This window comes from Magnolia sinica, chromosome 14 (assembly GCF_029962835.1).
Source record: "Magnolia sinica isolate HGM2019 chromosome 14, MsV1, whole genome shotgun sequence".
Classification (NCBI taxonomy): Eukaryota; Viridiplantae; Streptophyta; class Magnoliopsida; order Magnoliales; family Magnoliaceae; genus Magnolia; species Magnolia sinica.
This window is the reverse complement of record NC_080586.1, coordinates 44988117-44993544: the sequence shown is the minus strand read 5'-3', so window position 1 is coordinate 44993544 and position 5428 is coordinate 44988117. Positions and strand designations below refer to the sequence as shown.

The following is a 5428-nucleotide window of genomic DNA, read 5'->3' as shown; positions in this document are numbered from 1 at the left end:
CACGTGAATCCGTCGTGTATAAATTTTGTAAGTTCTCGTAATGCTTGGGTAAGCTTTTGAGTTTGTGAGGAATTTTAAACCGGTTCCTCTTGAGGTTTCCTTTGATTTGGAATTTGATTAGGGAATACTTAAGGAGTAGTAGTTTGTCCATTCATCCAACTGGAATTTGGATGATTTCTCCAACTATGATTGTATGTATTGGAGATGGGTCCATTGAAAGGCCTTTGGTAATTATTCACGGCATTAGATTGCTCATTCAGTACCTCTTGAAAAGCAGGTATTGTTGGGCAATTTTCAGTTGCGTGAATGTTGCAAGAACAAATGTCGTACACAGTTTCCTTAGCCTTATCCTTCTTTAGTTCTATGGCCTCGAATTTCCTTATGAGATTAGCCACTTTAGCATTGATATCATCATGCTCTTTCAGAAAGTATATTCTACCCCTCTCCTTTGATTGATCGGGCCTAGAGGTGGTGCTCGATTTTGGGGAGACATCCCACGATTGTGCATTTTCAGCAAGTCTATCCAAATAATCCCACACATCATTGACATTTTTGTTCATGAATTCCTCATTGCACATTGTCTCAACCAATTGGCACATGAAGGATGTCAGTCCATCATAGAAAAATTTGTAATGCACCACGTTTCAAAACTGTGTTGTAGGCATGAACTGACAAGATCCTTGAAGCGCTCCCAACATTGGATGAATGTTTCAACTTCCTTTTGGGTGAAGTTCATAATTGAATTTCTGAGGGTGTTCATTTTATGGTATGGGAAAATTTTCTTTATGAACTCCCTTGTCATATCGTTCCATCTACCAATAGATCGAGGACGTAGCGAATGCAACCACGTCTTAGCTTTCTCTTTCAAAGAAAAGGGGAAGAGTTTCAGCCTGACTATGTCATTGGACATGTTAGGAAAATATAAAGTGGCTATGATCTCATTAAACTCTTTCAAGTGTAAATATAGATTTTTAGATTCAAGTCCATGGGATTTTGTAAAGAGTTGAATCACCACTGGCTTGATATCCATGTCTCATATTTTCTGGAAAAACCATGCATGAGGGCGTGCTCACCCCCGCTGGTTGTAAATAATCTCATAAAGTACGAGGTGGGGGTGCTTGATGCACCTCTCTTCCTAGATTTCCTCAACCCTAGGTTGAGGTGGATTTGGAGGTTGATTGGCAACCATAACTTTAGTTAGCTCTGTGGATCTCGAGTGGTGTCTAATCCTATGATGGATAAATAACCCCTCAACGAATCCTCCTTCACTTAAGAGATGTCAAGTGTTATCACGGACCCACTTGGGCATGAAACACTCTCAGCCCTCAATTTTAGAATTTAACCTAAACCTAAAAGGAAAGATGAAAATAGAAATCTATAAATAGAAAGAGAGAGAATTAGAAAGAAGTTACCAAATTAGAAGTTTCTATATTGGGATCCTGCAGAAGAAAAAGGAAAACAGATTAGTTTCTAAAAAAAGAAATAAGAAAGCAACCTAGTTTCTAAAAACAAATTAGGAAAGTTTCTAAAAATAGAAAGTAAGTTAGTTTCTAAGAACAAAGTAGGAATGTAAACTAGTTTCTAAAAATAAATCAGAAAAAACCCTAACTTAAAAATAGAAAGTAAACAAACCCTAATCTTAACCTAATTCTAAAACTACTTAATCTCTGAAAAATGTAACCGTTAGTCCCCAGCAATGGTGCAAAAAACTTGTTCACAACCCCAAGTGTAGGGTCACGATATAGTAATAATATCGGTTGGACTGAGGTCGAATCCACAGGGACTGAACTTGTGTGTCTTCTAAATTTAACTAGAACTAGAACTAGATGAAGAACTAAAGAAGAAATATGAATTTAAAGGAGTAATTATGAATAAGGTTTAAATTATCAATTAAAAAGGAACTAGGGTGCCAAGGATCCACTTGTAGCTTCTCAGGGTGCTACCTTGCTTAATTCAAGAGATCCAACTAGAATCAGAGTCCTTTCCTATGTAGTTGGAAGAAGAGACAGTGAAATCTCTGAACCTCTCATTGATCTAGCCTCAATGAAGGAGAATTATGGTGAATTGGAAGGGATTCCATCACCCAACCATGCCCATGGGACGATGACAAACAATAGGATTTACCAAATCCGCAATCTCAAATAGAAAAGAAGATATTTAAAGCTATAGCAGATCTATTGTAATTTGAGTCACAAAAAGCCATTAAAAACTAAAAATATTCCTTAGAATCAATTAGAATTCAATGACATTCAAACATAAACATGAATCAAAGTAAAGTAAACATCTCAATCATGCTACAAGCTTCACCTCTTCTAATTCATACTTGAAGAACTCATAAGACCCTTGTATATGGGTTTTGATTGGAACGACTTTAAAACTACTTCAAATTTATGCAATTACCATAGCTTTGATGTCACCTTTGTTGGTATCAAAGTCCCATCGAAGAGTTTGAGTTGAATTGGAAAACTAATAACAACCGAATTTTGAATTGCGTATCACACCGATGTCATCACCCATCCTTTGATGGCACCAACATTTGCTTCGATCTCATCGAACACCTCCTCAATGGCATCGAAGAATGCTCCAAACTGTCTAGTGATTAAATCCAAAAAATTTATGAGTTTTATGGTGTCATCGAACTAGCTTTGATGCTATCGAGCAATCCTTCGATGACATCAAAGATAAGTTTGATGGAATCAAAGTGGTCTATTCACAACCCCAATTGTAGGGTCGTGATGTGGTAATAATCTTGGTGAGACCGAGTCAAATCCACAGGGACTGAACTTATGTGTCTTCTGAATTTAACTAGAACTAGAACTAGATGGAGAACTAAAGAAGAAATCTGAATTTAAAGGAGTAATTATGAATAAGGTTTAAATTATCAATTAAAAAGGAACTAGGGTGCCAAGGATCTAGTTGTAGCTTCTCAGGATGCTACCTTGCTTAATTCAAGAGATCTAACTAAAATCAGAGTCCTATCCTATGTAGTTGGAAGAGGAGACAGTGAAATCTCTGAACCTCTCATTGATCTAGCCTCAATGAAGGAGAATTATGGTGAATTAGAAGGGATTCCATCACCCAACCATGCCCATGGGATGATGATAAACAATAGGATTTACCAAATCCACAATCTCAAATAGAAAAGAAGATATTTAAAGCTATTGTAGATCTATTGTAATTTGAGTCCCAACGAACCATTAAAAACTGAAAATATTCCTTAGAATAAACTAGAATTCAATAAAGTTCGAACATAAACATGAATCAAAGCAAAGTAAACATCCCAATCATGCTACAAGCTTCACCTCTTAGCCCTAGCTAAGAGGTTTAGCCAACCATAGACATGATTGAACTAAAGTCTCTCAAACAAATCATAAAAACCAATGAAGGAAGAAGAAGAAAGCTCTTGGATGGCAGCTCCACCCTTTTGCTCCACTCCTTGAACCCTAGAAGATGCTTAGGAATGTCCTAGGGACTCCTAGTTATAGTTGTGAATCCCCCTCTTACGCACCAACTTGGAATTTTCGGAAACCACTTACGAAAGGTCTCATTTTACACAATCTGCGTCGGCCCTGCATTACAACTCTGCGCGATTTCGGTGGCACCGAAATCATATCTGCATCTGAAATTGTATGAAACTAAATCCTCATTAGGAGCTTATTACTTTATTGAGTTTGTAGCGGAAGTGTAAAATTAAATCCTAAAACTATCTTCTTATTCTTTCAGTATAATCTTCTATAGGGAGATGGTCCTCTAGGTCTTCAATCTATACATCGACTGCCTCATTTGTATGGTTGGTGAGGGTCAACGTCCTACTCATAGTGATGATTATTCTTTAAGATTAACAATAATTCAAAAGATTCATAAAAGTAATTTAAGGGTTCTGACACGTCTCGTAGTCCACTACTACGAGGGGTATCAGCATGCGTAAACAACTTACATGAGATGCATGCCTAACAAAGTATATACGGCTTATCATATGTAGTAATCATCACAATATGGAATGTAATTCATTGAAAACCCAACTCGACCTGTATCCCATAACTACGGATATTCGCTAGCATGTCCAATGTTATCGTGGATTTACGTGAACACTTAGAGGCGGCACAACACATGAGTCGGATGAATTACATGACACAATTTGTTCATGGAACAACTATTTGTGACATCCAATCATAGAAATAATATAACACGCATTACGAATTACTTACATTGATTTGTTCACCAAAATCCAAAAACCCATGGAATTATGCGTTGACTAAGAGGGTCTCTACCCAGAGCGCATTACGTCCATGATATAATTATTGAATCATTAGTTGCGATACCTTCAATACATCACTTGCGTAAAAGAGAATGTAAACTGAATCATGGGGGTTTTAGAATACCAAGACTCATGCCCAAGCCTTAAAGATAGATAGCACAAGGCTAATAAAATAAGGAGGAAAGTGGCGATGGCTAACTCAATAAAGAGGAGAGTGGCAATGACTAACTTAACAAAGAGGAGAGTAGCAATGGCTAGCTCAATAAAGAGGAGAGTGGCAATGGCTAACTCAATAAAGAGGAGAGTGGCAATGGCCAACCCAATAAAGAGAAGAGTAGCAACGACTAACTCAACAAAATTGGTAAAGACAAGGGCAAGGCTTGTGTCCATCACCTCACATAAATAAATATATGCATAATTGAACTAATGCCTTAACCACCATTCCCAAAGGATAAATAATCATTGGTGGTAAATAAAACAATTGCAAGAAGAGAATCGTAATAGCATGAAAACAGGGCATATAAAAGGTGAAATAAAATATATCAACTTAAATCAAGGTAAGCTTAAAGAAAAAATCCTCACATAAATTCAGAAAATCATGCATAATTAACATCACATCTTAACCATAATTCTTAAAGGATAAATAATTGATGGGGGTAAATTAAATATTTGCATGGAGGATTTAAAGCATGTAGGGGAACATAATAATTCATATCAACTCAAGTTAATATAAGCTTAAAAGAATACCTCACCTTAGCCTTATATCTAAACCTTAGGTAGATATTCATGTAGGAAAGCTTCAATATGAATCATGACATCGCTTGAGCAAGAGGGAGATACTAGATGTTTGGAGAAGGAAGTAGATGATGGACGTCTAAGCTTCTCTTTCTCTTTGTTTCTTTTTCTTTTTCTTTTTCCTCCCCCCCCCCTTCTCTCTCTCTGTGAGACCCGTATCCTATCCCATTCTGTTTCGTATGCTTCCATGGTCCACCTGGTCAAATTTTGACAACCCGCAATCTATTATCGGTGTTTACGCACGATCCTGGTCATGTCCCTTATATCAGAGTCGGCTCGACCCGAGACTTGTATCCCTGCAACCGCGCCATCACCGCGGTTCTGATGTCGCATCTCGCGCACTGAAGCGATACCCTGGCCAGGAGCTGTGGGCCC

General features: G+C 37.5%; 1 non-coding gene across 1 annotated transcript; it reads left to right on the top strand.

Moving 5' to 3' along the window:
- Window positions 1-647: 647 nt before the first annotated feature.
- LOC131226476 (small nucleolar RNA R71) lies at window positions 648-754 on the top strand. Its single transcript, XR_009161857.1, has one exon. It is a non-coding gene; the product is annotated as a small nucleolar RNA R71 (small nucleolar RNA).
- Window positions 755-5428: the final 4674 nt, after the last annotated feature.